Source organism: Esox lucius, chromosome 17 (genome assembly GCF_011004845.1).
Source record: "Esox lucius isolate fEsoLuc1 chromosome 17, fEsoLuc1.pri, whole genome shotgun sequence".
Classification (NCBI taxonomy): Eukaryota; Metazoa; Chordata; class Actinopteri; order Esociformes; family Esocidae; genus Esox; species Esox lucius.
The window spans coordinates 25,431,959-25,457,543 of NC_047585.1; the positions used below are offsets into that span (position 1 = coordinate 25,431,959).

Consider the following 25,585-nt stretch of genomic DNA (forward strand, 5'->3'; position numbering starts at 1 on the left):
GTAATTGTTGGACTGTCTATCTTTGCACACAACTCTCTTAGTCAGGAAGAGCAGGGTTGAGCTAACAGGGTCAAGCTAATCGCGTCCGTAGACGGCTGGTGGAATACTGCACGAGGCAACGAGCCTTGGATTTGTTAGAAAAGGTATTCCTACGACTGCCACTTATCACATACAATGTATATGGCATGTACCAGAATCTATTGGGGTTTCCCGAATTTTGTGTTTTCACTAGTTTTTCCCATAAATAATAGTATGAATAAAAATAATTCCCATAAATAATCGTTATTTTACAAAGTTGTATCAAATTGCTTTAGCAAGAGGAGAGTGATATAACGCTGCACTACCGCTGCTCGACTCTGCTCTTCCTGATTGAGAGAGTTGCCAGTTTAGAGAGACAGCCCAACTATTAACTCAAGCGATTCATCAACTTAGACAACTTTTAGTTGTTCCATTTTCTCCCTGATCAGTCTTGATCATTCTATTAACACACAAGAATATATAAAGGTATATAAAGGTTCTCTTCTCTATTTTTAGAAATAGGCCATGTTCTCAGGTGGACAAAGTTTGGAACATAGAGTGAATGAGTGGGAAGTCACATATGAATGAGAGCAGGAACCAAAGGGAAATCTAACTCTACAGTTGTGTTCGTAAGTCTGCATACCCTGGTAGAAATGTTGGAATTGATTTTGAAAATATGACTAATCATGCAAAAAGACTGTCTTTTATTTAAGGATAGTGATCGTATGAAGCCATTTATTGTGACATAGTTGTTTGGCTCCTTTTTAAATCATATTGATTACACAAATCACCCAAATGGCCCTGATCAAAAATGTACATACCCTTGAATGTTTGGCCTTGTTACAGTGACACACACAGGTGAAAATGGCAATTAAAGGTGAATTTCCCACATCTGTGGCTTTTTTAAATTGCAATTAGTGCCTGTGTATAAATAGTCAATGAGTGTGTTTGCTCTCATGTGGATGTACTGAGCAGGCTAGATACTGAGCCATGGGGAGGAGAAAATAACTGTCAAAAGACCTGCGTAACAAGGTAATGGAACTTTATAAAGATGGAAAAGGATATAAAAATATATTCAAAGCCTTGCAAATGCCAATCAGTACTGTTCAATCACTTATTAAGAAATGGAAAATTTGGGGATCTCTTCATACCAAACCAAGGTCAGGTAGACCAAGAAAGAATTCAGCCAAAACTCCCAGAAGAATGTTTCGGGATACAAAGAAAAACCCAGGAGAAATACAGGCTGTTCTGGAAAAAGACAGTGTAGTTGTTTCAAGGGCCACAATACAATGTTATTTGAACAAAAATTTGCTGCATGGTCGAGTTGCCAGAAAGAAGCCTTTACTGCACCAATGCCCCAAAAAACCCTGGTTACAATATGCCCAACAACACCTTGTCACACCTCACAGCTTCTGGAACACTGTAATTTGGAGTGACAAGACAAAAATATAGCTTACTATGTAAGCGCTATGTTTGGAGAGGGGTCAACAAGAATACCATAACCACTGTGGAGCATGGTGGTGGCCCACTGATGTTTTGGGGGTGTGTGAGCTCTAAAGGCATGGGGAATCTTGTGAAAATTGATGGCAAGATGAATGCAGCATGTTATCAGAAAATACTGGCAGACAATTTGAATTTTTCTGCACGAAAGCTGCGCATGGGACACTCTTGGACTTTCCAGCACGACAATGACCCTAAGCACAAGGCCAAGTTGACCCTCCAGTGGTTATAGCAGAAAAAGGTGAAGGTTTTGGAGTGGCCATCACAGTCTCCTGACCTTAATATAATCGAGCCACTCTGCGGAGATCTCAAAAGTGTGGTTCATACAAGACCAACAAAGACTTTGCATTACCTGGAGGCATTTTGCAAAGACGAATGGGCAGCTATACCACCTGCAAGAATTCGCGGCCTCATTGCCAACTATTACAAAAGACTGCACACTGTTATTGATACTAAAGGGGGCAATACACAGTATTAAGAACTAAGGGTATGCAGAATACTTAACCAGGGTCAGTTTTTTCTTTGTTGCCATGTTTTGTTTTATGATTGCGCCATTCTGTTATGCCCTACAGTTGAATGAAATAAAATGTGTTTTGCCTGCTCACTCATTTTTTCTTTACAAATGATACATATATTACCAATTCTCCAAGGGTATGCAACCTTTTGAGCACAACTGTATATATATATATATATATATATATATATATATATATATATATAGCTCCGGAAAAAAACAAGAAACTACTTTTTCTTTCCTTCCCAAAAAAGTTGAAAAGGAAATCTTTGAGTGATGAACAGAAGCTTTCAATTGGCAGTGGTCACTTAATTTTAACCCTTCTGTTCCTCACTCAAAACCTTCCTTTTCGGGCTTTATACAACTGAGCAAGAGGGCAAATACATTACAATGTAACTAGATTACATTGTCTAGTTTGTGAAATCTCACAGGTCTTCAACTGGCAGCTTCATTAAGTAGTACCCGCAAAACACCAGTCTCAACAATAACAGTGAAGAGGCAACTCCTGGATACTGGCCCTCTAGGCCAGTGTCTGTGTTCTTTTGCCCATCTTAATCTTTTCTTTCAATCGTCTGAGAAATGGCTTTTCCTTTGCAACTCCGCTAAGAAGATTACTATTTAATGAAGCTACCAGTTGAGGACCTCTGAGACGTCTGTTTCTAAACGAGACAATCTAATGGACAAAACATTTTCTTTTCTTTCAAAAACAAAGACATTTCTAAGTGACACCAATCTTTTGAAAAGTAATTTATATAACAACTATTTAGTTACAACATTTGGTGTAGAATTACAGTTTAGTTTGTATCGCCAAACCCACCTGTCCTATAACAATAAGAAAACAAACAAATGTTTTTGTATGTATAGTTTGTTTCCCTATTTTGTTTGACCAAAATAAACAGGACCACTTCATTGTGGAAATGCAGAATCTAGGTATAAGGGAAAATACACTGACAAAATTGATCTCTAAAAAGGTGGAATTAACAAAAGCCTGGAGTAGGACTCATGGAGGTGTCATTTACCTCCATGCACAGTGAGGAGGATGGTTTGACTGGAAAACAGAGTCACAGTCTGAAAATTGTAGAATTTTGATAAATCTTGTGGTCATTGACTCTCCAAAACTACAATTAGACATCACCTCAATTGCTGACAGGCTGTTTGGACATCTTACCAGAAAAACCCTCCATTCTCAATAAGACATCTGGCCATAAAACATGTTTGCAATCAAAGTTCCAATGACATTTACAAAACTCCAGACCTTGACGTTTCAGTCTTGATTAAAGCACATTATTTTCAGAGGGGAAAGCATAACTATGTACAGGTGGAAAACGAATGCTGAATTCGCAACAACAGATTGTGTTTTATTAGAGTAAGTACACAAAATTCTCATGATTAAGTAATAACTAAAATTCTATGCTTATTCTACTGCTATTTAAATTACAATTAAAACCACTACAGGGCTACAGTCACTATTTCCACCTTTACTTACAGTCACCTCTGCTCTAACTGGCGTACTGAATGCAACTAAAGCCAGACAAATAAACGTACTGGTAAAAAATATATCCTGAAAAAAAGGCTGGAAAGGATGAATGATATCACGATACGCCCCTCTAATATCATATCGAATTATCAATATACCAGGTGCCCACCACTGGTTTCACACAGACTTACCAAAGCAATCTCATTAGTGGAAATCACCCAGATATAATAAAAGCTTTGGAGGCCAGGAAACACCTGCAACCCCACACACACGTTTTTTATAAAACAGACATTAACCACACACATACAACACACACACACACACAAACACAGACACAAACGCACCTACACACACAAACACTCACAAAGAATATTCACCATAAAAGCTGATGACAATCTAAGACCGATACCCATCAGGTGAATGGCACTTTTGCAGTATGAACACTACCCCCTTTCAGACTGACATCTTTATTGGACTGAAAGTCTCTGCTGCCTATAAATCCATCTGCAATAAGGGCTGGTGTGTAGGTTTACCTGTAATTTCTCAACCAAACCAAATATCATCCCACTGAACAAAAGGCTTTAGCTGGCTCATGCAGCTGGCTAATTCAGTTTCCATGCCAACTGTTGCAAAGCCTCTCATCAGAATTCTTCACAAGCTCGTGTTTATGCTATATGCAGAGACACTAACAATCACACGAGCAAACACACAGACTCAGATTTTCTACACTTTTATTTAAGGCCATAACTCATGTAGGCATGTTATCTGAAGACCCCTGTGAAGATGACCAAGGCTCCCAAATATCAGTCTGGCAAGTTTCCACTGATAACACAGGCAGTTCAGGCATGACGTGAGGGGCTGATCCTTAAACAGCCTACTTCCTTAATGAGGCCCTGCCCGCGGCGTCCCCCCAGAACCCCAACAGACCTGTTCAGAACACAGGAGAACACGTCATCTTCAACATGAGACCCACACCTTACATAAGAACGCTTGTGGATGTGCACTGTTGGAAAGACTACACACACACAGACACACAAAGGCACGCAGGCACCCACACACATCCTTCCCCAGCATCGGGTTGTCATTGGAGAAGGCGGCCTGTGCCACGCGACCTTCAGCTCGGCCAGCGGGGACCAGCCCTGTCGCCTGGTTGGCCGAGACGCACCCATCACATCCATCTCTGTCACCCCGGGCCAGGGAGAGCATTCATCACACATACATATCCACATTGCCCTCGCACGCTCGCTCAGTAACTGACACACACACGCAGTCACACAACACTATGTACACTCTGTAACTGACAGACACGCAGTCACACAAAACTATGAACACTCTGTAACTGACACACACACAGACAGTCACACAACACTATGTACACTCAGTAACTGACACACACACACGGTTACACAACACTATGTACACTCTGTAACTGACAGACACGCAGTCACACAAAACTATGAACACTCTGTAACTGACACACACACACATTTACACAAAACTATGTACACTCAGTAACTGACACACACACACACACAGTCACACAACACTATGTACACTGTAACTGACAGACACGCAGTCACACAAAACTATGAACACTCTGTAACTGACACACACACAGACAGTCACACAACACTATGTACACTCAGTAACTGACACACACACACACGGTTACACAACACTATGTACACTCAGTAAATGACAAACACGCAGTCACACAACACTATGTACACTGTAACTGACGCACACGCAGTCACACAAAACTATGAACACTCTGTAACTGACACACACACGCAGTCACACAACACTATGTACACTCAGTAAATGACACACACGCAGTCACACAAAACTATGAACACTGTAACTGACACACACACACATTTACACAACACTATGTACACTCAGTAACTGACACACACACACACACACAGTCACACAACACTATGTACACGCAGTAACTGACACACACACACGGTTACACAACACTGTGTACATTCAGTAACTGACACACACACAGACAATCACACAACACTATGTACACTCAGTAACTGACACACGTACACACACACAGTCACACAACACTATGTACACTCAGTAACTGACACACACACACAGTCATACAACACTATGTACACTCAGTAACTGACACACACACACACAGTCACACAACACTATGTACACTCAGTAACTGACACACACATACAGTCACACAACACTATGCTGAGCAGACTGGATCTCTGAGGAGGCTGTCTGCCTGCTGCTACTCCATTGAGTGACGGCTTTATAATGAACACAGTCCCTCTCCCCTCCTCTCTCCCTCCCTCTCTCTCCCCCCTCTATCCCACGCCCCATCCCTCTCTCACTGTCCCACTCTTTATATCCTCATTTCTCACCCTCTCCCATCCTCTTTTATTCTTTTTGTCCTCTGTTACGCCTTGTCCCTCTACTTGCCCTTTATATAAGTATCTCTGTCACCCATTTCTGATCCATTACAAAGAAACAGTGTTTAGAGTAGATCTAAGCCTGGAAATCACCTACAAGTGAGCCTGTACGACCAGGTCATATAAGGGTTAATAAACAGAAGAACAAACACACGGACGCAGAGGGAGTATCACTTGTTTCATTTCCCTCTCCTTTTCACCTACTCTCTCTCTCCTCACCTCTCCCTCTCCCTCCTCCCCTGCCTCTGTGTCACCTCTGTTTGTGTTGTGAGCGTAACTCTGTCAGGGGGAGATAAGTGGTAAACATTAAAGGCTGCAACAAGTGAGTGGCGTCTCAGACAACGTGAGGACCCCTGCTGAGGCTGTGGTGTCTTGCATAATGCCAGTCAGAATGTCCTCAGAAAGACCCCTAAGAATTATCTAAACGAAAAACACACCAGCATGTCATACACACAGATACACACACACACACAGTCAGTTTTACAATCCATGTCTTTCTCATTCTCTCTTTCCACCATCCATAATTATTTTGTTTTAAAGTGGTATTCTATCTCTGTACTCCTGTGGTAGTGTTTGTTTTTAGAAGTCCATAGTTCCCACAAATTCCCCTCTCTGTACCTGAGTGGGTTTGGCAAAGCAAGCCACTGCTAGCTCACTGACAAAAATAGCTATATGCTAGCTATTGTAAAAAAATAAGATGTTTACTTTGATGGTTGAGGGAGAAACTGTTTGTAATATTGAACCAAAACATTACTGCTGAGGTTATCTAACATTAAAGCCTTCAGGATGCACAACAATAAGCTGCTACAAAAGACCAGCATTGCCTAGTTTATCTGTCACTGAGTGACTTCATCAATAATGAGGGAAGCTAATATGGTCATATTCTTATTTCAAATAGTTAAGTAGCAGCACTCACTCAGGAAGCATACCAACAACACCCAAGAACTGCGGTCAACACTTGCTAGTGCTTGACAAGCACTGTATTGTCCCACTGTGTGGAAAGTAGTGTAGCTAACATTAGCAATGGCAAGTACTAATGACTCATTAATCTACAAATAATACCCCATATTGACCAAGCAATAACATTTTTTTTTTATGTTTGCAAATGTATAAAAAAAATCACATTGTATTGTATTTGATCATAGAAAGAAGGAAGGGAAAAGTGCAAGAACGCTTTTCAAATTTTATTTGTATACATTTTCTGCTAATTATAAATTAAAGAGTATTGGGGAAAGATACTTCACAAATAGTTTGTTATGGCTAGTATTTACATGCTAAGTAGACCCCCATGACTTTCTCTTGTATATTTTGGTCCAGGAGACAACTTATTCCCAGCCACACAGTTTGGCCACCCCTTTACCTACAGTGCTCTGTCCAGTTCCTTCTCCAGGCTAAAACACAAATGATATAGTCAAGATAGGAGGTGTCTAGTACCCCCAGGTTATACAGTACACAAAAGGAAAGATAGCATTTCCACTCCCAAAGAAATACCAAATAAAGCTGTTGAGAAAACTCAAATAAATATAAGCAACAATTTAGAGCAATGGAGGAATACACAGGCTGATACCAATCTGAAAAGTGAGCCGAGTTGGCCATATTTCTCCTCAAAAGGTTAGACACTCAGTCAAAATGTGTTTGTCCACCACACGCAGAAACGGGAATTCCAAACCACACATTGCATAACATTAGCTAGTCTGCCAAGCTGGCTAGCTGTTATGTAGTTAGCTGCTAACGCTAAATCTAAGAAATCACATTTCTGTCTCTATGCAACAAAAATGTATGTGGGTAGTCAATACCAGTCTCAGGACAGTCAATACCAGTCTCAGGGCAGTCAATACCAGTGTCTGAACAGTCAATACCAGTCTCTGGGCAGTCAATACCAGTCTCAGGACAGTCAATACCAGTCTCAGGGCAGTCAATACCAGTGTCTGAACAGTCAATACCAGTCTCTGGGCAGTCAATACCAGTCTTAGGGCAGTTAGTACCAGTCCCAGGGAAGTCAATACCAGTCTCAGGTCAGTCAATACCAGTCTCAGAACAGTGAATACCAGTCTCATGGCAGTTAGTACCAGTCTCAGAACAGTGAATACCAGTCTCAGGACAGCTAGTACCAGTCTCTGGACAGTCATTAACAGTCCCAACGCAGTGAACACCAGTCTCAGGACAGTGAATACCAGTCTCAGGACAGTGAATACCAGTCTCAGGGCAGTCAGTGTCCGTCACATGCTCACGTCTCACACAGTCAGGCTCATTTCACCTTGAAGGGCAGAGAGCTGCAGAGAAGCTTGTAATCCCAGACGTCTCTGATTCCTGTGGGAAACATGTTTCTGGTGCTGCTATTGTTTCAGATGTTGGCTGTTCTTTTACTGAGTTAATGAATTTCTCTCTCCTGATACCCTGTCTCCGTTTGTGTGTGTGCATGTGTGTGTCTGTGTCTGTGTGTGTGTGCATGTGTGTGTCTGTGTCTGTGTGTGTGTGTAAGTGTGGTTTGTGTGTTTCTGGCATTCTGTCTTTCAGTGTACCTCTCAGTCTCACGTTCAATTTCACTCCTTCTCTCTCTGCTCTCTATTTGTCTCTCTTTCTCTCTCTTTCTCTCTGTACATCTAAACGTATTACAGAAGTCCCTCGTCCAGGACTATCTCATTACCATATTCTAATTACGCTCGTTAAGGAGAGGGTTAGGGAGATTAATGAATACATTTGAAAATGGGGTCTCAGAGGTGATTGCCAGGTTTGTCATTCAGATGAAATAGAGTTTGCGTGTGTGTGTGTGTGTGTGCAGGACATCTTGTCCAAATCTATTGTATGATATTAAAAGGCTGTTCTGTAGCAATGGTCTACACACCAAAGTAAACAGGGCGACTGTACAGTTGATGGGCATGTTGAACTAATGAAATTCTCTATTCGGAATTCTGTTTGTCTCTGGTAATAAAGATTTTATGATATTTGTTGGTTGTTTTGGACATGGACTTTGAAAAACTCATGTTAAGTCCATACATATTTTAAATCCCTTCAAGCCTCAAAGAGGGAGTGGGAATTGTGGCAATAACATTTAATTTTCAACCATTTCAAACTGAACTAAAACTCACCCCCATATTAAAGATGGTTACTCCTAGTGTGAGATGATGTGAGAGATACTGTAACTGCTCCCAATTCTGCAGGGGCCTATCCAACACATTAGGATGGAGAGAGCTGAAACACAGGTCAGACAGTCACATCCCATTATCTAATGACCCATTATAAACCAGGTGGTTCCATCTTGAAGACTGATTGGCTGTAAGCCATGATAAACTGTATTTAAGCAATACGGCATGAGGGATGTGGCACAGTACTGTATATGACAAATATAACACGGCTCCGGGCTGTTCCTATGCAACACAGAGACTCTGAATATTATGTTTTGAATGGTAATGTTGGCCATGTACCACAAACCAGTGAGGTGCTGTTGTAAGCTGGTTACCAACTTAATGAGAACAGTAAAAATCTCTTTTTGTCAAACCCATGGTATACGGTCTGATTTGTCATGGCTTTTAGCCAATCACCAGGGCTCAAACCGTCCATATATTTATTTTAACTACTATAAATAAATGTTTACTGTTCTAGTTAATAGTTTATTATATCATAAAGGCATCTTGGGGTTGGTGGTATATGGCTAATAAATTAACACAAAGAGCTATATTCAAGGTACTCTGCATTGCATTGCTTCAAAGAACTCCCCTTAGCCGAGTTACATTGGCCATATACCACACCCCCTTGTGCCTTATTGCTTTAGGGCAACTTGGGGAATGAAAAACGGTAAAACTCTCCCCTTTCATCGATCCCTCCTTCACTGATGACTACGGCTAGTATCCAGATTGCGGGTGTGCTGACGCGGCTGCCAGGCATTTCTTCAGTTTTGAATGTGTCATCTTCACAGGAGTGTCTTTAGGGCCGAAGCCAAACAGCACTCCTATAGCCAAATGTATGATTGATCTTTTATTTTATTTTCATTATTAAATTATTGAGGCTGACGGTGCATTGATCAGTTGTATAGTTTAAATCTGTTATTTGTAAATATACCTGCCTGCCTCCCAAAAAAATAACTTGAACTAAAAGAAAAACAACAGCACCTACGCGCGCGCACACACACACACACACACACACTAAGCTAAGCTAAACTGTAGGACAGGAAGAGGACTGGAGTGGGAAGGTGGGTGAGTCATTACATTGAAAAGGTTTAGACTAATGACACGGTGACACTCTAACAGACACACACACATACTCACACACAAACACACACACTTACACAACCAGCCCAGCCCCCTGTTTTAATCTCCAGAGAAGCTGTGAGATTTGATTAGGATGACTTTTACAAACACACTCTCTACATGAGAACAGACATGTCCATTCATCTCGCAGAGAGAAGGATAGCGAGGGAGGCAGACAGAAGGAGAGAGTGAAAAAGAGCAGAGAGGGTGAGAAATTACAACCAAACTAATTATAAACCAAATTACAACACAGTCAAAATAAAACTACATTACTTATTGGGAAACAAAAACAAAAGTACAAAGCAAATGCTATCCGGCCTTACTTCAGCAACACACCATGGCATAATGCTAATTGCCGATGTTGAAAACTTTTTTTTAAAGATACAGCCCCTTGCCACTGAGAATTGCAGGCAGAAACCCCAAGCGCCCTGTAGAGGCAAGGCCATGTGATCACTCACTGTGGAAGACCCAAAGACAGAGCTGCACTTCAGCGTTTCCATGAAACACAAAACAATTAGAGAGCATTACTTGCCTAAACTTTAAACTATAATTAAAAGTTTCAAAAACCTCTCAGATAAAGAAAAGCTGCCAATCCTATTAGGGGGGAACAAAGAGCTGTAGGCTGGCAGCACACTCTGTAACAGCCAAGATGAGGGCAGTGAGGGACAGTGTGATGAGGTAAAAGACAGCCAAAACATTAGGTGGGCTAACAACATCTGGTTGGTGCATTAAGGAGAATAACGGCAAGCACTGGTCATCTCAACAATGGCAAACTAGTCGGTAAACCAGGGAAGTCCAAATAATGCTTCTCATAATGACACCACTGTCTGACAGATCAGGAACATTCTTCAGGAGGGAGACATGGATGTGTCAGCCAATACCATCCACAGAGGACTTCAATCAGCCAAACTACACAGGCTGGACTGCAAGTTGGGAAAACACCGGTTAGATGGCTTGAAACAAACCTAAGAGAGCCTGCAGAGGTCTGGAAATGTGGATTGTGGACAGATGAGACAATTAACATGAACAAGAGTGATAGTAATAGGGAGGTGAACAAGCCTGGCAGAGCATCACCAGGGAAGTATGAGCCTGGCAGAGAGTCATCAGGGAAGAATGAGCCTGGCAGAGCGTCATCAGGGAAGAATGAGCCTGGCAGAGCGTCATCAGGGAAGAATGAGCCTGGCAGAGCGTCGTCAGGGAAGAATGAGCCTGGCAGAGCGTCATCAGGGAAGAATGAGCCTGGCTGAGTGTCATCAGGGAAGAACGAGCCTGGCAGAGCGTCATCAGGGAAGAATGAGCCTGGCAGAGCGTTGTCAGGGAAGAATGAGCCTGGCAGAGCATCATCAGGGAAGAATGAGCCTGGCAGAGCGTTGTCAGGGAAGAATGAGCCTGGCAGAGCGTCATCAGGGAAGAATGAGCCTGGCAGAGTGTCATCAGGGAAGAACGAGCCTGGCAGAGCGTTACCAGGGTAGAATGAGCCTGGCAGAGCGTCATCAGGGAAGAATGAGCCTGGCAGAGCGTCATCAGGGAAGAATGAGCCTGGCAGAGCGTCATCAGGGAAGAATGAGCCTGGCAGAGCGTCATCAGGGAAGAATGAGCCTGGCAGAGCGTCGTCAGGGAAGAATGAGCCTGGCAGAGCGTCATCAGGGAAGAATGAGCCTGGCAGAGCATCACTAGGGAAGAACAAACCTAGCAGAGGGTCACCAGGGAAGAACATGCCTGACAGAGCATCACCAGGGAATAACAAGCCTGGCAGAGCGTCACCAGGGAAGAACATGCCTGGTAGAGTATCACCAGGGAAGAACAAGCCTGGCAGAACGTCACCAGGGACAAACAAGCCTGGCAGAGCGTCACCAGGGACAAACAAGCCTGTCAGAGTGTCACCAGAGATGAACAAGCTTGGTAGAGCATCACCAGGGACGAACAAGCCTGGCAGAGCGTTACCAGGGAAGAACAAGCCTGGTAGAGAATCACCAGGGAAGAACAAACTTAACAAAGTGTCACCAGGGAAGAACGAGCCTGGCAGAGTGTCATCAGGGAATAATGAGCCTGGCAGAGTGTCATCAGGGAAGAACGAGTCTGGCAGAGCGTCACCAGGGAAGAACAAGCTTGGCAGAGCGTCACCAGGGAAGAATGAGCCTGGCAGAGTGTCACCAAGGAAAAACAAGCCATGGAGGTAGGCCGACAAATCAAAATGTGCTTTGTCAGATAGGGTGTCTGGAAAAGGGGAAGAACTGCTGTGTATTTATGAAGTTAGGTGTGCATTCCTGTTTTACTATCTGAGTGAGGACTGACCTCTCTACAACCGGAAAATCAGAGGAAATGTTGTCTTCATTTTAACAAGCAACATCATCTGACTTGGGGTTAGGTTTAAGGTTAGAGTTAGAATTAGGTTAAGGGTTAAAACTAGGCTTATGATTATGGTTAAGGTTAAGTGCAGGTAGTAAGTGTTAGGTTTAGGAATTAGGGGTAAGCTAAGGTTACGTCTAAAGGGTAAATTATTGAGATTAAGGCTTAAGGATAAGAGTTAGGTTTAAAATGTGCGTAAACTTTACGGTTAGGTTTAAAAGTATTTATATTTGGGTTTGTTATGAACCCTTGGCTGCGCAGGCCTACTGCAATTGCCTCTCTCTTCTGAGCCCTGTGAAAATACAGAATCTCTGTGTATTATATGCATGCGGGGGGCCACTATCTCAATGTAAAAGAGCATTAAGTGCTTTTGAGAAGGTTCTTTCTAATTGTACTAAATTGCAGGTCACTTTTTGTTGTATCTCATGGTTTGGCATTAGGATTATGTTAAATTAAGGCATAAAAGTTAAGGTATTAAGGTTAAGGTTTTGTTCATTTTAGGGTTAGGTTAAGGTTAGAATCAAGGTTGGGGGTAGGGAAAATACGGAATTATTTTTGTGGTCCCCACAAGTATAGAAAAACAACCATCTGTGTAGACAGGGAGAAGATGAGGTAATGAGATGTTCCGGGCTCCTGACACTGTCAGAGCCATCACACGCTCCTCACTCACTAACACGGTCCCCCTCCCTGCATTAGAATGTCTGCTCCACAGAGAGAAATGCTACACACACACACACACACACACAAGGCAGAGATTTAGGGCAGTGAGATGTTCGGTTCCACCTGAGCACAGTGCCTATTTCACACCCTTCACAGTCCTCAAGGACCAAAGCCATCTATCCCTGTTTGATGTAGCTGGTCTGACAGCTCTTATGGGCTCAGTTTAGATCCGGACACAGGAGGAGGGGAACATCAACTCCGGCTAAACAGGGAAGAAGTATCTGATTTCCTTATGAAGCTCCCTCGTACTATTACCTAAAGAAGTGAACTTGCATCAGTTAAACCAGATAATGTCTAGACCAGTGGCGTCGTTAGGCCTGGGCGTCGGGGGCTATAGCCCCGGAGTTTTTATGAATAGCCCCGGATATCACATTTACCAAAAATAATAATAATAAAAAAATCGCCCCTGATCTATTAATCTATAATTACAATCGCGCATTATGACAATGTGGACATGTAGGCTGCTAGCGTGTACATTCAGATTTTCCACATGTACATTCAAAACCCTGTACTTTTCTGTCCCGGGCGGGGCGGGGGGGTGGGCTAAGCCCTGAATGTATTGTGATCCTAGCAACGCCTCTGATCTAGACTACACATAAGTAGCCACATCAATGGACACTTGCAGTGGTTGTTTAGGTTATTGGGCCTGGTGAATATTTACAGAACATAACTGCAGAAGAACACAACTCTTTGCACTCTTTACAGTCATGTACACACATCAAACAAATCTAAATCAAATTATTCAAAGGACTTCGGTTTCTGTTCAACATCTCTTTTTACTAGGAAAGACTTGTAAAAAGAGACGGGCAAGATCTCACCCAATCAAGTTCCAGATCTTTCTAGGACTTTGCAGCTTTGCTAGTCATTCTTCAATGGCCGTCTCATAAAAAAAAATACTTATTTTGGGTATGTCTGTATTTAGGCAGAAAATCACAAATTTGGGGTTTCACTTAAGAGCATAAAAAGAGAGATAGAAATAGACAGAGAAAAATAAAGAAGACATAGAGAGATATCTCCTGTTCACTTAAAAGCCTGAAGGACTAATTAGTGCTCTCTCCAAACACATGAAATATTTCTCACACTCTAAAAACAGGGGATGATTAAAAATAAAATAATATGAATCACGTACAAAGAGCTTTATAAAAGCTCCCCCTCCGGTGTGTGTTTGTTTGTGTGTGTGTGTGTGTGTGTGAGAGAGAGAGTGTGGGTGTCTGTGCGCCCTTCGTTAGCCCTTCAGGATGGGTTCTTTGATGTGGGAACAGAAGGGCCTGGCTGAGCATGTCCCAGATGAACACTGCCTGTTACTATGGTAACCTGTACCCCCACCCTACTCCACACACACACACACACACGCTCACACACACACACACACACCACCTGCCGTGCTTGAATGATGCATACCTCCATGGGTGTGGATGTGTGTATATATGTGTGTGTGTGTGTGCGTGCGTGCACGAAAGCCTCTGATCAACCGTTTGTTCACACAGTCATGTAAACATCACGCGGCGACACTGCTTGACACATGCGTGTGTGAAATATCAAACAGAGAGAACACAGAGGACAACGAGAGTACGACACACTGCAGCTTTCTCTGTCTGTCAGTCTGTCTGTCTGTCTGCCTGTCTGTCTGTCTACCTGTCTGTCTGTCTGTCTGCCTGTCTGTCTTGCTCCGTCTGTCTCTCATCTATCTACCTATCTATGGTAGGTCTACTGTCATCCTCTGAATAATTCTTAAGGCGTGGATAATGAACCACAGATGGTTGTCTAGGATACAGCGTACCAGTTCAATTTCTACTGTGCTTGTCATTGACGTTAAGCTATCAGTCAGTTTATTACCATGGGAACACATTCAGCCCCAGTCTATTATTGAACAGAAACCTCAGACATCACTACATCCCCCAATCATTTCACACACGGCTGGGTGAAGAACACAAGGTGGGAGAGAATCTGACAGGGAGAAAAGGAGGGTGTGCGTGCATGTGTGTGTAAAGGTGAAGGGGGGTGTGTATGAAAAATAGGAGAGAGAGCGAGGAGGTGGAGGGAGAGAAAATGCAGGGGTCAGCGAAGTGCACAGGAGGGGCTGAAAGGTTGAGGGGAGCCATGCATGACAAAATGAAGGTCACACACTAGTCAGAGACAAACACACACACACATACATACATACATACACCCATCAGCCATAATATTATGACCACCTGCCTAATATTATGTAGGTCCCCATTTTGCCGCCAAAACAGCCCTGACCCGTCGAGGCATGTACTCCACTAGACCTCTGAAGGTGTGCTGTGGTACCTGACACCAAGACATTAGCAGCAGATCCTTTAAGTCCTGTAAATTGCGAGGTGGGGCCTCCATGGACCGTACTTGTTTGTCCAGCACATCCCACAGATGCGTGATTGGATTGAGATCTGGGGGATTTGGAGGCCATGTCAACATCTTCTAACACATCAACTTTGAGGACAGAATGTTCACTTGCTGCCTAATATATCCCACCCACTGATAACGAGATCATCAGTGTTATTCACTTCATCTGTCAGTGGTCATACTGTTATGGCTGATGGTGAGTATATATAAGCAGACACAAACACATGCACACAGGGATGAGGATATCAGCCTTCCTACTGAGAGACAGAAGGATTAAATCTCTGCTAATCAGAGCTCTCCTAATCCTGACACGCCATGTCAATGAACTCTGAAAACACCAACTGATGTCCCACCCGAAACCAACTGATCTGCCCCCAAACATCAACTGATCTGCCACCAAACACCTACCGATCTGCCACCAAACACCAACTGAACTGCCACCAAACACCAACTGATCTGCCACCAAAAAAACAACTGAACTGCCACCAAACACCAACTGATCTGCCACCAAACACCAACTGATCATGCCACAAAACACCAACTGATCGTGCCACCAAACACCAACTGATCTGCCACCAAACACCAACTGATCTGCCACCAAACACCAACTGATCTGCCACCAAACACCAACTGATCATGCCACAAAACACCAGCTGATCTTGCCACAAAACATCAACTGATCTGCCACTTCAAATAGACAAAAAGGCTTGTTAACTTTAATGTCATGTTAAAAGTATGTTACATTTCTTAAGAATGGAGATGGGGATATAACACACTATTAGAATGGTTTAAAACCTGAGCCTAACCCCACACCCAGTCCTACCAGGACCTACAGGGACACAGCCTAACCCCCACACCCAGTCCTACCAGGACCTACAGGGACACAGCCTAACCCCACACCCAGTCCTACCAGGACCTACAGGGACATGGCCTAACCCCCAAATCCAGTCCTACCAGGACCTACAGGGACACAGCCTAACCCCACATCCAGTCCTACCAGGACCTACAGGGACACAGCCTAACCCCCACATCCAGTCCTACCAGGACCTACAGGGACATGGCCTAACCCCACACCCAGTCCTACCAGGACCTACAGGGACACAGCCTAACCCCACACCCAGTCCTACCAGGACCTACAGGGACACAGCCTAACCCCACACCCAGTCCTACCAGGACCTACAGGGACACAGCCTAACCCCACACCCAGTCCTACCAGGACCTACAGGGACACAGCCTAACCCCACACCCAGTCCTACCAGGACCTACAGGGACACAGCCTAACCCCACACCCAGTCCTACCAGGACCTACAGGGACACAGCCTAACCCCACATCCAGTCCTACCAGGACCTACAGGGACACAGCCTAACCCCACACCCAGTCCTACCAGGACCTACAGGGACATGGCCTAACCCCACACCCAGTCCTACCAGGACCTACAGGGACACAGCCTAACCCCCACACCCAGTCCTACCAGGACCTACAGGGACACAGCCTAACCCCCACATCCAGTCCTACCAGGACCTACAGGGACACAGAAACAACAACACTCAAAAGGCATGACTCCACTACACTTACACATACTGTACAAATACACACACACACACACACACACACACACACACATATTTAACCATTCATACACAGATCATGTTGAGATCTGGTTCAAAGCCCACACATACACAACAACAGTCACACATGCACTTGTACACTGTTTCTTTTGGAGAAACTCAAAATGTTGAAGTTTAAAAAGAAGCAGAAACACAACATGTCTTTTTAGCCAGTACTAACTTTACTTTGAAGTATAAACCTAACATTAATTCCTAACCCCTACCTTTACCCTAACATTTAACCTTATGCTAACCCTAAACCCTTAAAGATTACCAAATCTTGGCTACTGGTTGTAAAAGTGACATCTACAGTGCTAGCAGAATTACTGGCAACCTAGGTGGCTCTCAAAAGTATTCAGCTTTTCCAGATTTAATTTTATGTTAAAACATGAAATTAAAATGTATTTAATCAGGAGATTTTGCCACTGATCAACACAAAACAGTCCATAAATTTTTTCTAAATTAATTACAATTATAGAAAATGTATTTTGTATATTTGGAAATTAAAATATATGCTGCTGGCATCAAATTCAAAATGGGCATGTCTTTTTCCAAAAACAATAACATTTCTCAGTTTCAACATTTGATATGTTGTCTTTGTACTAAATTCAATTACATGATTACACAATTTGCACATCATTGAGAAGACAAAGTAACACTGAAAGCAAAATCAGGATCAGAATCAGGATAGAAACGGAGTATCCATGCAAAAAGATCACTGGTAAGGGAGGCCACAAAGGAGTTCCACTCTTCCACAACCGAGTGGAGAGACTGTTCATACTATAACAACAGCCTGGATGCTTCACAAGAGTGGCCTGTGATGGCCACTGCAAAAGCTTTACTCTACGGTCAATGAACCACTTTTGTGTGGATTTGGAGGCATGCTTCAGATCATTGTCCTGCTGGAACATCCAACAATGACCCCATTTTAGCCTCCTGGCAGGCAGACAGGTTTTGGCATAATATCTCTAGATACTTGTTGGACTCCATGTTGCCATGTATCCTCACAAAGGGATTTTAGAAGTAAAACAACTCAAAAAAATCCCAGATATACGCTTTTGCACGTTTATCACAGCTTTTGTTCTTTTTTTTATGATTGTTCTACTAGTGGAGATTTTCAGATGTATGGCTATCTGTTTATAGCCATTACCTGATTTGTGTACAACTTTTTGTTTCATTTCATTTGTTCTCTGGTCTTCCCATGTTGATAGAGGAGAAAGGGAGATTAGCCTGGGTGTCACCTCACATATACCTCAGTGAGACAAAATGTCATGGAAGACCACTTGATAGTTCCCAAAGATAAAATCAAAAAATCTATCAAAATATACATAAAATACATTTTCATAAAACATTCTATGGGTGCCAATAATAATAATAACAAATGTATTATTATTATTTTCTTTTAACAGCTTTCACTCAAATATAAGGTATATTCATGTGATTTTCTGAGTGTAAGATCAAGCTGATAATCAATAATGATATTTTTTCACAGCCTTTTTTGTTGATATTTAGCTAGGTTGCAATTAATTCTGGAGGGCCCTGTATATGCTAAATTCTGCCAAATGTCCTCAAAACCACTTGCTTTCAAACTAGGAATTTCATGGCTAACTGAGGTATGATAGTGATTCTACTAATAGATTATTCACATATAAACAACATATTACACATCCAAAATGAAATTAAAGGGTTTCAAAAAATATATATTCTCGCAAACATCCCAGACAACATCTTAAATGGCCTGACTTTTCAGCCATGTTTAAAGTTTTCATTTAATGTGTACCAATATAGTTTTGGTCCTTAAAGGGAGGGAAGTACACACTCACACACCTTGGAGAGAGATTGTAATCACTGATCAGTCATCATCACCATGCTCTATTAGCAGCATTTAGCACCATGACTAATTATAAATGAACACAAAGACATGCTGCATGCGCACACAAACACACACACACACACACACACATCGCAACACTGTGCCTGTACAGGAAGACAGATAGACAGACAGATAGGAATGCCTATAGAGGGAGATAAACAAACAGATAGACAAACAGACAGGCAGGCAGAACGCCTATACAGAGAGATGAACAAACAGATAGACAGACAAACAGACAGACAGGCAGGTAGATAGACAGGTAGACAGATCGACAGATAGACAGACAGGCAGGCAGAACGCCTATACAGGGAGATAAACAAACAGATAGACAGACAAACAGACAGACAGGCAGGCAGATAGACAGGTAGACAGATCGAAAGATAGACAGACAGGCAGGCAGCCTGTGAAGAAACAAAAGAGCTTTGAAGGAATCCTCCAAGGGACAGCCAACCTTCCCCTGAACTGAAAGATGGAACACGTCTCTGTCTTGCAAACTCTACACAAAGATCCCAGCACTAAGATCACAAACCACTCTCCATTCTGAACCACACTCAAACATTATTCAAAACCATATTTTCCTTAACTGTAACACTTAACTTAACACCAAAAACCTAACCTTAACCCAAACCCAAACCATAACCCAGACCCTAACATTAACCCAAACCCTAACATACAAATCATTCAAGTTTTAGGAAAAGGTTTATTTGGTTTCAGTACAGCAGGTAAATAAATGCATGTTCACAAGTTTCCTGACACAGATTATTGTGACGGAGACGTTCTGTTGGGCCGCACCAGATACCACTCTGATGACGCGTTCATAACCATGTGGGAGGTAAAACCATGCTGGATGTGTTTATGCCCAAAAATGGACATTCAGAAGCACCCATTTTATAACGTTAGCTAGAATGCCAAGCTGGGTCGTATTCATCTAGACACCTCCTAAGGCTCTCTAGAGTCATAAATACATTGTTTCTGCTATTGCCCATTTAAACTCACCAATGTTTAAGGTCTGGATGACAATAACCACACCGAATAGTGTGAAATTATAGATGATATTTTAGAACTCCTTAAACCTATGTAAAATAATAACTATAGCCTATAGGCCTAGATTTTTCACCATTTTTCACCATTTAGTTACCATTTTTGTTTTTATGTAGGATTAAATAACTATCAACTAAACACAAGGTCCAACCAAAATGTACCTTCTCATTTTAAACCAGCCTGGAGAGAGTTTGGGCCCACCACACTGGGTTACATGAATGTATTAATCCTGGTCAACTGCGGTGCTGTTGCACCCCAAAATATGAGTTTCCCCTCCAGCACTGAACTCCCTCTGTCTCTACCTACCATTCAAACTGAATCAGAGGCAAACCACCAGTGACCACAACAGTATCTGTAACACTACATTCAACAAAGTGAAGGAAGACGCTAACATCTGGAAAACACACAAGTTTATCATAATCCTACTATGGGGTCCTCCTACCCCATCGCCATAATGGAAACACTGGTCATTTCAGCACAGGTTCCCCTCTGTAGGGACTCAGCAGTCCCAGGGTTGGGCACAGGGGGGCACTGTCTCTCACCTCGTTGGTGTTCCAGCGGTGGCGCTCCTTGGGTAGAGAGGAACATTTGGGCAAACACTCCAACAGTTTCTTAGGAAGGTAGATCTTCAACTGGCCATGCTCATCTACAGGGAGAAAGGCAGAGAGCGGAGAGAGAGGTCCAAGAGGAGACCGTGAAGAGAAAGGAAGGAGAAAGAACGGGAGAGACAGAGAGAGAAGAGAAAGAGAGACAGAGTCGTATTTGATTACTCATAATTACTAGACACCTGATTCTATTTAGATCCAAGCATTTCGTACTGAGACCCATAAGTATAACTAAGACCAAAGCTAATTTGTCCTGTTTCAAAGCATTTGGAAAATATAATTTTTCCATTTGGTCTCCTGTACAAGCTAACTGAAACCATTGTTGGGGGAAACGTATTGAATCTATGAATACAAACAGCAAATGTCCAATTACGTTGTTAACAAACCAGGGATGGAGTCTAAGCCCCACTCTACGGGCCAGTATGCAGACAATGTAGTTGTCTACTACACAATCTGAATATCTTATATCAGCAAGGTGCATGACAGTAAACATCAAGAAGAACAAAACCTTCATTTCCAAATCTCAAGATTTAAAACGCATCATTGAATTAGGGATAACAGGCATAGACAGCCTATCCAGGCTTCAAATAAACTCGAAGGAAACGTCTGCTCGACGGTCGATGAAATGAAAGACAAACCAAAAGGGTTTTTTAGGTTACCAAAGGACAAATCTAAATGTAAATACCAATTACTAACAAATACCATTTTTAGATCTACAATTTAACCACTTGCCCTATATGGAAGTGAAATGTGGGGTCTGGTAACCTATCAAGTTTATAACATATGGGAGAAATAACCAATTCAAAAACCTCATGCAGAATTCTGTGAAAGGATACATTGAACACAGACAAAAGCACCAAATAATGCATGCATGAGAGTCATCACGTTATAATCAACCAAAAACAAGCCATATTTCTTTCATTGTAACTATAAAAATCTGCTAACGTGTATAGTAAAAACAAAACATATCAAGATATACAAACCACGATCAAACCAAGTATAAGCAACAGAAATTAAATGGTGTTAACTACTGGGAAAACATTTATCGCAAAGTCAACTATAATGCTATTTGGTCTTCATGTTCCTTCAGATTAACAGCCCGACCAATTCAATCTTTCAATAGGGCGTTTTTTATCCAGAAAATATGACAACAACATTAATGGTTCACAGATGGAGGCCAGTAGTGATGGAATTGTGTCCTCATTAAGGCCATTTCTTTCATCTGTGTGGAGCTTCCACAACACAGGCGGTAGAATGCCTGACCACAGGAACAATACCTTCTGCAACACACGCTGACACTACATTATGTATGTACACTGTATGTGTATGTGTGTGGTATGTACGTGTATATGGGTGTGTGTGTGTGTGTTCGAGAGACATAGAGTCAGTGAGAATGTGTTCAGGCACGTCTGCCCACCCTAATCAATTATGCATTTATTAATAGAAGCCCTGAGAAGGCAGAATTTCAAACAGCTGAATGGCGCTGGCTTAGTTAAGGCCTAATTTCTTATTTAGCAGCACTCCGGACTCACTGCTATGAATGCCAATCAGGGTTTAAATCCTCCCCTCCAGCCACCCACATACACCCACCCACACACACGTTTGTGTTATTATCCTTCTGGGGACCGAAACATGTATTACCATTTAAGGTTTTCTCTAACCCCTATGAATACACATAACCCTCAAAGTAACCTTAAAGTTACAGGCCAATAAAAAACTTTTAAACTCAATGTTCTGTTATCCCATCACCAAATTATGTCAACTTTTATTCACACTTGTTGCCAAAGCTTGGTTTGGACTTGAACACTTCAGAAATACCATCTAAAACTTTGATCTCAAACCAACCATTAGGTTTAAAACTACACCCCGATGCCAAACTGAACGTTTATCCCAAACCTTACCGGGGAAATGTCCCCACATGGTAAAAGAGGTCTTGTTTGAATACAATTAAATGGCTTATTATAATTGCATGACTCATTGTGCTGAAGGTCAATGCGAAGACTCCCAAGCTTTCCCCACTGCATTTCCCCCACGTGTTCATGACCTTTACATTGTTGGGGTTCCACGAACTGCTGTCTACGTCTCTTCAGGGGGAGAAAACATCCATTGGTGAACCCGAAAGTCCGTTGGGGTAGAAAAGAGTTTTGGAACGGATTCTTAAAACCAAAATTCCTCAAACTAATGAGTTTAGGTATTAATTTAATTAATTAGTTCAGGGATTATAATTGGGCAAGGCAACGAAAAATCACTGGGATTGAACAAATACCCTCACCATACACACATCCCACACACACACACCCTACCTAGTGTCCTCATGTCCAACACGTAATCAGAGGAATCTATGTCAGGGCCGGCCTTAGAAATATACACAAAAACAACATTCAACCAGATGATCAAATGTGCCACAATACACATTATGTACAGTGTGTGTGTTAGTGTGCGTGTGAATGTACACAGTGTATCTCTCTCTCAGGATTAAGCACAATGATACTAATCCCAAAAAAGGACAATTGCAATCAGTAACACACACAAACTCACCCTCCCATTAGAACAGCATCTTTACAGGCCCTGCAGTGAAACAATCAAACACAGTCCAACATAATCCCCGTCCATTAGCTGATTCATAATTTACCTTCTAAAAGTGTCATCTCAACATTCAATACTGAAAGAAACTATACCCCTGTGAGAAGGCTGTCATTTCATTATAAAAGCTTCTATAATCAAAACCGCTTTGAACGCAATTGTTCATTCTCCCGGTACTGATATTCTAGGGTGTCTGGGGAAATTTAACGTTAATGTAACATTCCCCTTTTTAAATAAAATGACTGTGACGGAGAAGCTCATTGCAAAAATAAAGACAGGAAGAGAGGGGGAGGATCTGGGGGGTGGAGGGGGGGGGGGCTGTAAGAGAGGGGGAGTGAAAGGGGAGAAGGAGGTGAAAAGAGGGGGAAATGGGGGAAGAGAGGGGGAGTGAGAGGGAGGAGGAGAGGGAGGGAAGAGGAGATTAGGACTCGATATGCATCCAGAGGCAAGCCGATAAATAAGGGGAGAGGAAGACAGAGGGCGAGAGGGGTGAGTATACATGCTAAATCATGGATCTGATACACCTCACCTCAAGTCATCCTCAGCTAAGATGCCACAACAGAGAGAATGCTGGGATCTGAGGAACCTTTGAAGTTGTTTAGTTTGTCTGGTTGAACAACCAACCCATCAGTCAAGCAATCTATTCATCAATAAATCCATCATGCCCCATAGCAGATAGCCTTCCCCTAAGGAATGTCAAACCCACAGCCTCCAGTTCCTGCTCCTGACCCTCCCCTCCCCTCGCTCCTTTCCCCTGTCCCCCTTCTGTCCCTCCCTCAGATATCTCCATCTGTCCCTAACTTCTCTCTCTCAGCTCAATATCATAATTTTTCTCTCTCTTTCATCTGTCTCTCTGACCTATCATGTCCTTGGGCTCTTTCTGTCTATCCCATTCATGTCTGTCTTCCTATCCCGTTCCTGCCTGTCTCTCTATACTGTTCCTGTCTGTCTTTCTATCCTGTTCCTGTCTGTCTCTCTATCCTATTCCAGTCTGTCTCTCTGTCCTGTTCCAGTCTGTCTCTCTGTCCTGTTCCTGTCTGTCTCTCGATCCCGTCCCGTTCCTGGCTGCCTCTCTTACATGGCCTGTCTCTCTCTTTTTCCTTTCCTATTACAGTCTGTCTCTCTGTCCTGTTCCTCACTGCCAGTCTGTCTGTCTCTGTTCTCCTGTTTTCGTTTATCCTGAGATTTTGTGTTTCAGGGCAGATCAGGAGAGAAGACAAGAAGAGCTGATAAACACACAGTACAAATCAATAACCTCCTCACAAAACACTCTCTCTGCCTCGCCTCTCTCTCTCTCTCACACACACACACACACACACACACACACATATACACAAAAACACACACAAACACACATTGGGTTGACTGTTTTGTTCTAGGATCAATAACCAATCAAAGCACTCATCACCTTTATAGCTCCCCTTAATACTACAGCTATTCCCTGCCCCACCCCCAACTCTCTATCTTTCTTGCACACACACATTTTCTTGTTGTGTCTCTCTCTCCAACATGTCAGTTAAAGTCAGCTTTATCTCTCAATTGAAAGCAACATTTATGTCATGGGAAAAAAATATTTACATTGCCAAAGCAGGTTAAAAATAGGAAAAAAATAATTAGAATAATTAACCATTATTATGCATCTCAGTTATAAAGTGCATATCAATGTAAAACACCGTTATGGTTATCCCCTGAAGGGAAGATCAGGCAGATAATATAAAAGGTAATACTGATGTGTCTTTCTATCTGCCTATGTTTCTCCCAGGACCAGTAACACAATGAGCAACTGCTGCTCACACACACTCACACACACACACACTGCATGGGCATGCATTAATAAACATGATCTGTAACAGAATTTGCATCATAGAGTGTGTATAACCTGTAACTGAGTAATCTAGTTTAATCCACAACTAAAATTTAGTCAGAGAGCTTTTCACCACTATAGGGTCATGTGATGTGTGTGTGTCTATATGGTCCTGTGATGTGGTGTGTGTCTATAGGGTCCTGTGATGTGGTGTGTGTCTATATGGTCCTGTGATGTGCTGTGTGTCTATATGGTCCTGTGATGTGTGTGTGTCTATATGGTCTTGTGATGTGTGTGTGTCTATATGGTCCTGTGAAGTGGTGTGTGTCTATATGGCCTTGTGATGTGGTGTGTGTCTATATGGTCCTGTGATGTGTGTGTGTCTATATGGTCTTGTGATGTGGTGTGTGTCTATATGGTCCTGTGATGTGGTGTGTGTGTCTA

General features: G+C 42.5%; 1 long non-coding RNA gene across 9 annotated transcripts in view; it reads right to left on the reverse strand.

Annotated features, from left to right (window-relative positions):
* Positions 1 to 25,585, reverse strand: part of LOC106024722 — an 80,445-nt gene that overhangs the window by 48,452 nt on the left and 6,408 nt on the right. For all 9 annotated transcript variants that reach the window (XR_004574663.1, XR_004574665.1, XR_004574658.1 and 6 more), the window contains exon 3: positions 20,692 to 20,795. This is a non-coding gene — a long non-coding RNA (calmodulin-binding transcription activator 1). The remainder of the gene's footprint in view (positions 1 to 20,691; positions 20,796 to 25,585) is intronic.